The sequence below is a fragment of the Zingiber officinale genome, chromosome 7A (assembly GCF_018446385.1).
Source record: "Zingiber officinale cultivar Zhangliang chromosome 7A, Zo_v1.1, whole genome shotgun sequence".
NCBI classification, from domain to species: domain Eukaryota; kingdom Viridiplantae; phylum Streptophyta; class Magnoliopsida; order Zingiberales; family Zingiberaceae; genus Zingiber; species Zingiber officinale.
The window spans coordinates 6,522,514-6,535,019 of NC_055998.1; positions in this window are offsets into that span (position 1 = coordinate 6,522,514).

Consider the following 12,506-nt stretch of genomic DNA (forward strand, 5'->3'; position numbering starts at 1 on the left):
ATTATTGATTAATTAAACTCAAATAAACAATTATACCAAGGATACAGAGATAATTATGTGTTACTAAATCCCCTAGAACTCTTAGGTAGAAAAATGTGTTAGGACTTTAAAATTTAGTACATCCAAACCTTAGCATTATATTAAGGGAGATAATAAAATAAGGAAGATTAATAAATTAAGGGAGAGTAATAAATTAAAGGAGTATCAGGGGGAGGTTTATTTTTTTTAATCTCCTTAAGTGTTATTTTTTCTCTCTTTAGAAAATTCTACCTCAATTTATTTTTAAAAAAATTACTTTGAAAATATTATATTAAATATTCTTAGCAAATATTTTCAAAAGTTTTATTTTAAATGTCAGGTTTAGGGGAGGATTAAATCAATTTATTTTCACACTTAGTACCAAAATTATTTTCTCCGCTTTAAAAATAATGTCTTCTCTTAAAATTACTTTTTAAATCTGATCTTTGGAAATCTAATTTGATATATCTATTTTTGAAAACTAGCTTCTATAAAACTAAGCTTTTAAATTGGATTTTATAAACTAAGATTTTTTACAAACTTAGTGTTGAAAAATAAATTTCAATCAGTTTTGAAAAATAGATTTTTCAAACTTAGTTTTGAAATTTTGGTTTTGAAAACTTATGTTTGAAAAGCGTCTCAAAGTTGGAACTTGTTTTGAAAATTTAAAACTTGATCTTGAAACTTTGGTTTTGAAAACTCATGTTTGAAAAGTGTTTCAAAGTTGAAACTTATTTTGAAAATTTAAAATATTTCTGATCTTGAAATTTGGAACTTAAATACTTATGTTTGTAAATTAGACTATCTAAACTTAGCTTTCCTAAACTTATACTTGAAAATTAGCTTTTAACAATTTTGTCTTAAGTTTGCAAATTCATTTAATTTTGCAAAAATTATCTTTCAAAATTACTCAAAGTATACTAAATACTAAGTTGTGTTGCTAAATTAGCTATTTTACAAAGCTTAGTCATTTTACAAAAGTTAAGAAATAAAATCTAAATTACTATTTAAACTCCCCCAAGTTAACTTGACATCATTTCTTGAAATTTTTTTTGTCTGTATTCTGTAATATTGATTACCTGACCTATGTCCTTATTTGATGAATGCCAAAGGGGAAGGGATAGGTGGTTAAGTTAGAGCAACAAAATGTCAAATTTAAAAAACTAACTTAAACCTTAAAAATCATGCTTGTCATGCTTGTTTTTTTACTTGCATATTTTTCACTAACTTAACCAGGTTGTCATTCCATCAAAAAGGGGGAGATTGTTGGTGCGGTTAGCACTAACGGTCTAACTCAGGTTTTGATGAATGACAAATCAGGTTAAGTTAGGTTTGTCGTTGTCTAACACTTTGATTGAGTGTGCAGGCGAAGTCCTAACAGGTCGACGGGCTGACCGGATGTCTGGCATGAAGCCCAGCTAGGTCAACGGGCCGACCGGATAGCTGGCAAGAAGTTCAAGCGGGTCAACGGGCTGACCGGACGCTTGACACGAAGTCTAGCTAGGTCGACGGGCTGACCGGATAGCTGGCGAGAAGTCCAAGCGGGTCGACGGGCTGACCGGACACTTGGCACAAAGTCCATCTAGGTCAACGGGCTAACCGGATAGCTGGCGAGAAGTTCAGACGGGTCGAAGGGCTGACCGGACGTCTGGCGGGTAAGTAAAGGTAAGTCACTGGAGGGGAGTGACTGTGAGGATGCGTTCTCAGGAATGGAACATTAGGCGTCGATCCGGCTTAGATCAATTTCAGATATCTAAGTCGAGATCATGACTATATTCCGGTCTCGGAAAGACGGAATCTAAGTCATACTCTTTATGTTGAACTTATAAACTGTGCTAATACGTTGTTTTGCAGGATACACATTATATATTTACCTCGGACTAACCTTGTCTTTCAAGAGAAGGAGTTTCTGGAGAAAGGAGGTCCGGGCGCTCGGAAGGGATCCGGGCGCCCGGAGGCAAATATTATCTAGTTCGTGGCGTAGACACGTGGAGCTCACTGGTTGGGACTGTTACGTCACACTAGGACGCCCGGAAGGGATCCAGGGCGCCCTGAGCCTCCTATATAAGGAGGGTCAAAGGCGGAGCTCAAAACAACAACTCAGAACTGAAGAACTACTGTCTTGTGCTCCTGCAACGTCGCGATCTCCGACAAGTTTTCTTTCTCTGCTCTATTTCTTTTTATTGTCGGTATTTATTTTTCTAGCATTCCTGTACTTAACTGTTTGTAATTGAATATTCGAATTGCTAGTGGAATGCCCAACGAAAGCACCCTTGTGTGCGGGCCTTGGAGTAGGAGTCGCCAAAGGCTCCGAACCAAGTAAAATTGGTTCTTGTGTTAGCATTGTTCTGACTTTGTCTTTTCCGTTGCGCTTACTCTTTTCGAAATTTTTATAATCGATATTCACCCCCCTACTATCGAACGATCACGATCCAACAAGATCATCAGTAGGAAAGGAAAAAAGGCTGATCGGTCGACCGATCCTCTACCGAACCAGAGGATCGGTCGACCGAGCATTAAACAACATTAAAAGAAGATCTCTGGCAGATTCCGACGAACAAGGAAAAGACTTGTTCGGTCGACCGAAAAGATGGTTCGGTCGACCGAACTATTAAAGACCAGTAAATGCAAAAGATCGAGCCAGCTTCGAACTTCAGCCAAGAAGGAAGGGAGTGGGTTCGGTCGACCGAATAGTGGGATTGGTTGACCGAATCTCAAGTACACCTATAAAAATAGGCTCGAAGACAGAGGCCAAGATAGAACTTCTGATCATCTCCAAGCCTTCTCTCTGCGTACGGATTATGCTACAAGTCCTCATCAACACTGCAAATCTACTCCGTCCGGAAGTACCGACCAAGCTTCAACCTACACACATAATTGTCGGTATATTTTCATATTGCACTTAATTTCAATAAGATAGTAGGATTGTTACTATCTTATTCTATTGTACTTGTACGATCTGCTTCTCTCCGAGGATTTCGGAGAGAAGGGTTATAGTGATTTGCCAATCGGTGCGGTCAAGGACCGCGGGCCTTCGAGTAGGAGTCGAGCTAGGCTTCGAACGAAGTAAAAGAACGTGTCTCTTCGTTTAATTTCTGCTGCTTAACTTTGTTTTTAAAAAGGATAGAGAAAAGTTTTAAAAAGTGATATTCACCCCCCCTCCCTATCCAAGTTTCCAATCTATCAATTGGTATCAGAGCCGGTTAGCTCTGAAATATCTTAACTGATTTTCAAAGTAATTTTTAAAACTTTTTTTCTTTCCTTTTAGAAATATTTTTTTTATTTTCTTCTCAAGCACTACTAATCCCAAGACGAAAGTATTGGAAATATTTTTTTCTTAATTTTTTCTTGCAAGGATGTCGAACTCTTATCAAGAAGGTTATAGCACCGTATGACCTCCACTGTTCAAAGGAGAGAACTTTAGTTATTGGAAAAATAGAATGGAGTGCTACTTGAAGTCTGACATCGAGCTCTGGTTTACAATCCTAAAAGGTTACACTCTACCGACGAAAGACGGAACAACTTTAGAACTAGAAGAATGGACTCCTCAAATGATCAAGAAGGCTCAACTGAATTACAAGGCGATCAACATCATTCAGTGCGGGCTCACAATGGAGGAGTTGAACCGAGTCGGTCCCTACGACAACGCCAAAGAATTGTGGGACTCACTAGTCAAACTACACGAAGGAACCGATGACTCGAAGGTAAACAAAAGGGATTTACTTTTAAACAATTTATTTAATATAAAAATGTTTCCTGGAGAGACGGCCTCGCAACTACACGCTCGACTGAAGGACATACTTAACGGCCTCCACCTGATCGGACACAACTTGGAAAACCGCGACACGATAAGGTACGCTCTGAACGCCTTTCCGAGGAATGCTTTGTGGGCATCAATTGTAGATGTATACAAAGTTTCCAAAGATCTTTCAATTCTTAAGTTAGACGAGTTATTTTGTGAATTGGAATTACACGAACAGTCTAACACAAGCCATGTCGAGAAAGGTGTAGCGTTGTATGCAGGTTCAAGCAAGGAAACAAAATAAAAAATAAAGATCGAGTCAGAAAGCGAATCAGACTCTGACTCAACGAACGAAGAAGAATTAGTCAACATGGTTCGAAGGTTGTTGACTAAGAAGAAGTTTAGAAGAAGCACCAAGAAGACCCCACCGAACCAGATCCAAAACAAATCAGAAATGATCTGTTATGGATGCAACAAGAAGGGGCATTTCAAAAATGAATGCCCAAATCGGAAAGAAGAAAGACCCAAATCAACAAGACGAAAGAAGGCTCTTCAAGCGACATGGGACGAAACTTCTTCCGACGAATCCGACGCAGAGCAAACGAAGCACTCGAGCCATCTTGCATTTATGGCAAGAAACGAAGATTCTCGAATCCGACGAAGAGTACGAGTCTTAGATCAACATCGAGTCCGACAAAAGCAACGGATCAGAAGATCCAAATATGGTAACAATTTATTCCAAGTCTAATTTACTTAAAGTAGTTAAATGTTTATTTAAAAAATTATCGAAATCTGAAAAACAAAATAACTTGTTACTTAAGGAAATAGACCACCTTAAGCAACAAGTTAACTTGAGTGACTCGACTAACCAAGTTTAAGTCGGAACTTCAACTCAAGTTGAAAAACTTGAGGAAGAAAATTCCGATTTGAAAGGTTAAGTCGAGTTACTCAAGAAAACGTTGGAAAGGTTCGAAATGGGATCCAAGTGTCTAAATATGGTACTTGGATCGCAACGAGCCGTGTACAACAAATCAGGACTCAGTTACAAACCCAAACAAACAAACAAATCACACTTATCCTTAATCAGTCAAAATACTAGAAGTCAAGTCCAAGCATGGGTTCAAACAAAACTTTTAACCAAACAAATTGAACCAAATCTATACTTGGTCCCTAAGAGTCAAATCCATTACTTAGATAAACCTTATCTAAGCTATGACTCAGGGGGAGAAAGTAGAAAAACAATACAACCAACTTGATTAACCAAACTCAACACTTAGGATTAGGTTTATTTTATGCTTAGAATGGTTATATGAAAAAGGTTTACCAAACCCTACAACATAGCATCGGAATAGATTGGGATGATAGTACGTCAAGGAAACTTTATCGAAGGCATGTCTAGGCTGACTATGGAATTCTACCTGGTGCACTAAACTTAGTGGATCTGACCGAAGCTACCCCAATCAAACATGGGCTAGTTAGACCAAGATTTAGTATTAAGTTTTTTGGGCGGGAACAGTTTGGAAAGTCTTCAGCAAGTGGTCCATCGTTGATACACAAGAAGGCCATATGCCTCGCCACTGAACTGAAAGTTTATCCTTATGAAGCCTGCTTGATTAACCCAAAGCTAAGTTTGAATCTAACATGGGTTCAATAACCTTTTTCAAACCTAATTAAATTCAAACTTAATTATCAAACCTAATTAAATTCAAACTTAATTAAAACCTTTTAAAACTTAATTATTTTAAAATTTAATTATTTTAAAACTTAATTAAAACCTTTTTAGAAATTATTTTAAAACTTAATTAAAACTTTTTAAAATTTATTTTAAAACTTAATTATTTTAAAACTTAATTAAAAACCTTTTTAAAAATTATTTTAAAACTTAATTATTTTAAAACTTAATTAAAAACCTTTTAAAAATTATTTTAAAACTTAATTAAAACATTTTTAAAAATTATTTTAAAACTTAATTAAAACATTTTTAAAAATTATTTTAAAACTTAATTATTTTAAAACTTAATTAAAACCTTTCAAAAATTATTTTAAAACTTAATTAAAACCTTTTAAAAATTATCTTAAAAATTAATTAAAACTAAAACCTTTTTAAAAATTATTTTAAAACTTAATTATTTTAAAACTTAATTAAAATCTTTCAAAAATTATTTTAAAAATTAATTAAAACCTTTTAAAAATTATTTTAAAACTTAATTATTTTAAAACTTAATTAAAACCTTTTAAAAATTATTTTAAAACTTAATTAAAACCTTTCAAAAATTATTTATTGCTATTTTTTTAAAAAAAAATTGTGTTCCGTCGACCGAACAGAATTATCGATCGGCCGAAACCAATGTTGAATAGGTCAATGATACTTAAATTGTTATAAATTAATCGGTCGACCGAACATAATAAATTATAATCCGTTCAACTGCTCTCCACCTACCTGTATCTGTGCCAAAGTTAATTTATTAGTCGACCGAACGTCTGCTCACTAGTCAAAAGGACGAGGAATTTAAGGGATCGGTCGACCGAACCCCTTATCGGTCGACCAATCGACCTCTATAAATACAGGTTTCGGCAAGCCGAAAGCCTCATCCCCCAAATCTCTTTTCTTTGCTTTCTTCCTTCCATAAGAAGTTCTTCTCGCTGGTTTCAGTTTGTCTAGCAGCCCGACAATGCCTCGGTAACCATTTCTTTGTTCTAAATCTTTTAAAATACTTATGCACAATTATTTATTGCTATTTTTTTATATAGTGAAAAAAAGTAGAGCTATTGCGCAATGAGAGGCTAGCTCTCTTAATCCCAGTCAGGACCCTAGGTTTTCTACTGAAGAGTTAAGGCAATCTTTTCCTAATAAAAAATTTAAGGTGATAGGTACTCGTTGTCTAGATCTCCAATTCTACCAAACCTTTTGTCCTGAAGCCATAGAGATCAATCAATACTATCAACTTGATAGCATTATCTTTTGTAGACATGCATACAATCCTATTCTCTGTTCGGAATTTTACCACAACTTGTGTGAGCTTGATCCTCATCACTATAGGACTAGGGTCGCCACTAGAGAGATGCTCTTTGATCTGGATATGTTTCTTAGGTTTTTATGAATACGACCCTCAGTTAATCGTATCTTTTTCAGTGCTTCTATTCCAAATCCATTACCTGCTCCATTTGCACATCTTACTCTTGATATTATGTATGCTGACTTCTTTGAGGGACCACGTCCTAAAAAGATGTCTATTGTACCACTTAGTCTGAGAGACAATGCTTTTTATAAGATGGTTATCTCCTGCATTCATCCCCTGTCATCTAGAGATCAGGGTGTTTTACGACCAGTCCATCTTTTTCTGATGTATGCCTTACGACATAGACTAGAGTTTGACTTAGGCTACTGGGTGTTCCGATCCATTATCTATTATTCGGGGTATAACACCTCGAATAAAGTTCATATGATCCAGTGTCATATTCTTACTGCCTATATTGCTTCTCTGGGTGTGGGTGTTCATCGGGGTGAGTTGATTGAGTTATCAGATTTTGATCTTGTCGAAGTTAGGTAGTTGTCCTTGGCTGAGATTAAGACTAGCAACGAGGGTCTTGTGTATAAACGGACTCATCCACACTACATTCCATCGGCTGTCGAAGATCCTATTGCTAAAGATGATCCGATCCCAATTACTGCACCTCCTCCAGTATATATTGATCCAGGATTTGTCATGATACCCTACTTTGATTTTCCTCAGAGCAGTTCATATGCTCCTCCTCCTCCAACTAGTGACTTCTTTACCCCTCTGCGAGATGACATTTTTAGTCGATTTAACTCCTTGGAAACAAAAATGGATGATCAGTACAACTCTCTTCAGGGGCAAATTGCAGATTTTCGTTAAGAGATGATGGATCATACTGATGCTTTAGAGAAGAAGCAGCGGAGGATGTTTGACTATTATCGAGATGATAAGGATGAGGATGAGTGATTTTAGGATCTGGTGCTTATGACTTATTGTATATATTGACTTGGATTATGACTAAGTTTAATCTTAAGTAATTTTTAGTTAGTAATGTCTTTTTGTAAATTTTATAGAATAGTTTTTCTTTCATTTTAAAAATTATTACTTAGTTTATTTTTTCAATATTATTTTTATAAAAATCCCTCTTTCAAAATTTTGGTTTTCAAAAACTCTTTCAAATTATTTTAAATTTTCTAGAGTAGCCTAGGTATTACCGTAGAATTGCATGATCCTATAGTCCTAGGAGCTAGCATCTCACAAGCACAGTATGATCCCTTGTTTGATAACTTAGAATGGGTGAGATGCTTAGGTCTTAGCCCTAGATTTCAGATGCTTATGTCAGTGCATCGCTATAAATCTGGACTTTAAAAAATATACATGAATCAATTTGGGTTAACTAGCTAGTAAACACCTAGTTAGTACTAAATTTTCAAATTGACCAACCTGAGTCATTAGCTACTATCTTGTGGTAGTTAGCCGTAAATAAAGGTTGGACATTTCATCATAAGGACAAATTTTCCTTAGTTTTCCTACCCATGCTTGGACTTTTAGGAATTGTCAATTTTGGGGGAGCTTCAAAACAAGATTTTTAAGTTTATATCATTGTCAATTTTTTTTACTTAGTGACCAAATCATTCTCAAAATATAATTTTCAAAATGTTTTCAAAAATTTATTCTTTTCCAAATTTTAACTAAATAAAATTTTTTAAATAGCTCTTTCCATCACTAAAACTTTTTCATAAATTTTACCTTATTAAATTTTCAAAATTTTCAAAATTTATTATTGACTTAGTAAAATTATTCTTCAAAATTATTTTTCTTAGTAAAGTTTTTCAAATTTTTTTTCAAATTTAGTAATATGTTTAAATTTTTACGTAGTAAAATTTTTCAACAATTTTATTCAAAATTTACTTTACTTAGTAAAATTTTTCAAAATTTCATCATTTTTACTTAGCAAAATTTTAAAATTTTTTTTCAAAATTTAATTCAAATTTTTAAGTTTAACTTCCTTCGTAAATTTTTCAAAATTATTTTGCTTAGTAAAGTTTTTCAAAATTTAGTAATATGTTTAAATTTTTTTTCTTAGTAAAATTTTTTCAACAATTTTATTCAAAATTTACTTAGTAAAATTTTTCAAAATTTCATCATTTTTACTTAGCAAAACTTTAAGGTTAATATTTTACTTGATTATTGGGTCTACCCCTATTTTTGATGTGTGTCAAAGGGGGAGAGATAGTGAATTCAGGGGGAGTTGTTTAACTCAGGGAGAGAAAAGTTAAATTGTTTGTTTATTTACTTGTTGCATATGTTTAAACTTAACTTTGAACCTTGGTTACCAAACATCAAAAAGGGGGAGATTGTTGGTGCAAGTTGCACCAGAATCAAACATGATTTTTGATGTTGTCAAAGGTTCAAGTTAAGTCTTATTATGATATAACAAGTTGACTGAGTGTGCAGGATATTTACTCAACCGAGAAAGACCTAGTTGAAGGCTAGGCAGGAGAAATCTTAGCAGATCGTGGAACCCAGGTGCAAGTCCAAGAAGGTCGAGGGGACCTGAAGCTTGGCAGTGTGATCGAGAGGTCTGGAGGACCTAAGATCAAGCGAAAAGTCCTGGCAAGCCGATCAAGGCTGAGTGAAAAGTCCAAACTAGATCTGGAGGATCAAAGTTTGGCAGGTAGGTTAAGGGAAACAAACTGGAGGAGCGACAGTGAGGTCGGGTTCCCGAAGGGAACAACCTTAGGTCACTGATCCAACTGAAGAAACCGGGAAGGTTTCCAAGTTAAGATCAAGACAGTTCTACTGTCTTTTAATATTACTCTTGCATTATACTGTTACTGTGCTAATCTCTGTTTTGCAGGATGTTTTGCCTAACACTGTTCTGCAGGTACTGCACGATCGGTCGACCAAACCAGAGGATCAGTCGACCGAAACAGCCAAGTTCAGTTCAGTATTCAGATCGAACCAAAACATAGTCCAAGCCCGATCAAACCTTGATCGGTCAACTGAACCAGGGTGACTCAGCAAAGGATAGATCATCAGCAGTGATCAATAGGAAAGGAAAAAAGGCTGATCGGTCGACTGAACCAGAGGACCGATCACCCGATCCAATCAGCGTTAAATGGCATTAAAAGAAGATCTCTGGCAGATTTTGACGAACAAGGAAAAGGCTTGTTCGGTCGACTGAACCATTAAAGACCAGTAAATGCAAAAGATCGAGCCAGCTTCGAACTTCAGCTAGGAAGGAAGGGAACGGGTTCGGTCGACCGAACAGTGGGATCAGTTGACCAAACCTCAAGTACACCTATAAAAACAGGCTCAAAGACAGAGGCCAAGATAGAACTTCTGATCATCTCCAAGCCTTCTCTTTGCGTACGGATTGTGCTACAAGTCCTCATCAAAACTACAAATCTACTCTGTCCGGAAGTACCGACCAAGCTTCAACCTACACACATAATTGTCGGCATATTTTCATATTGCACTTAATTTCAATAAGATAGTAGGATTGTTACTATCTTATTCTATTGCAGTTGTACGATCTGCTTCTCTCCGAGGATTTCGGAGAGAAAGGTTATAGTGATTTGCCCATCAGTGTGGTCAAGGACCGTGGGCCTTCGAGTAGGAGTCGAGCTAGGCTCCGAACGAAGTAAAAGAACATGTCTCTTCGTTTAATTTCCGCTGCTTAACTTTGTTTTAAAAAGGGATAGAGAAAAATTTTAAAAAGCGATATCCCCCCCCCCCCCCCCCCCCCCCGTATCGCAAGTTTCCGATCTATCAATGCTGAGATGCTCAAATGGTGGAGGCAACTCATCAGGAAGTGTGAGATAAAAAATAAAATCATTTTCGGATGGTAGACACCCTAGACAGGACTGAAGGATCTCATAGGAAAAGTCCAAGCTCCGCTTCGCAACGCGAGTGCGATAGTTGACACCATCAGAAGTGTGCAAATTGTTATAGAATTCAGAGACAAGGCTTACATTGATACTCCTCTCACAAGATAACAACGACTCAAGTTTATAGTGCCTGAAACGGGAATAGGTATCAAAACAAGAGTCCCTGTAGAATTGAAGATCAATAGACCTATGGGTTATTAGTTTGAAGGTATGTTTGCTAAAGGCCTGCTGCATAGCAGCATTAGGAAAGCACTGATCAGTGGGAGGTAATGGGCGTGACGGTGGTATGGACGATCCTTCGCCCGATTCACGAACTTTTTGGTTCTTCCTATTTGATAGCAAATAAAAAATTCGCAAGAGAAATTGCAGAGCAACAGAGAAGGCATGGAAGATGATGCAAGAAGATGCAGAGAATGCAGACAATGCAATGCATGAGTACAATGCAATGCGCCACACAAAAATACACAATACACATTAGCAATCAAAGCTTAGAGGCAATAATCAAGGAGAAAATGAGAAAAGTGTGAAGAAAGTACTTAGGGTTTTGAGTCTGCATTGTGTGCGAGTGACGCGGAGACGAGGAAGAAGGAGCTGCCCTGTTCGTCGAGAGAGGAGGAACGGAAGTGGGAGAGAGATGGAAGATCGCCCTTCGCTAGACAAGACCGTCGGAGAGGACGGTTGATGCAGACGGGAGAATTGCAGGGAGAATCGCCCAGGCTAGGGCACAAATTGAGTCGAAAGGAAAAAAAAAGTGAGAGTGGACTTAGGTCAACAGTGATTTAAGGTGGGTTTTAAATTCTCAATCGATTGACTGATCGATTGAGAACAAGTGAATCGATCGGTCGATCAATTCACGAAGCCTCTGTGAAAATCGAAAATTCAACTCAATCGATCCACCGATCAATTCAAACGCGCTGAATCGATCCTTTGATGGATTCAGATGCCCTCTGTGGATATCGAAAATGCGTCTCAATCGATCCATCGATAGATTGAGACGCTCTGAATCGATCCATTAATCGATTCAGATGGTCTCTGTGAATATCGAAAATGTGTATCAATCGATCCATCGATCGATTGAGACGTGTTGAATCGATCCATTGATCGATTTAGATGCTCTCTGTGGCGAAATGCAAGCCTCCCAATCGATTGACCGATCGATTGGGAGTTCTGATATTACTGCATTTTTGAAACACTTTCAGATCCAAGTTTTAGAAATGCACAAATAATTGTACACTTCTCTAAAAATCATGAAATTTTGTGTAGACACTATATATGTCTCATATTATCAAGGAAAAATAAAGTTTCACAAAAATGGACTCTTATTAGCTAGGATTTACACAAGATTGAGAGTTGTCGAAAACTTTAATAATTTGGTAAGTTCATATCTAATTATTCAATAATAATTCCTATCCAAAGACAAACTTCAACAAGGGTTTCAAAGATAAGTTTTACAGGTATTTCAAATTAAAATTTCCAATCATAATCGTAGAGCTAAGTGTACATGAGTTGTACACTTGCTTTTCCTATGATTGGCCCAAAGCAAGGTAGGATTAATGTTACTAGATGTCATATTGGCTCAAGGAAATGTATCATGACTAACATGTTGAACCAAAAACATCATCCTAATCGTCTCACATAATGTCTAATTGAAGAAGTACACAAGCAAGGCATCTTAGGTCTATTGTGAGATGCAATGAGGTAAGTTCTTAATGAGATATGGGATCATGTAATGTTATACTCACTATTCTACAAAACACATACCAAGTTCTTGTTGGTGCGGGAAGCATCCGACGATCGAACTCGTATTTTGATAACGGCAAAGAATTCAAAGTTAAGATGTTTTTTAGTCTAACA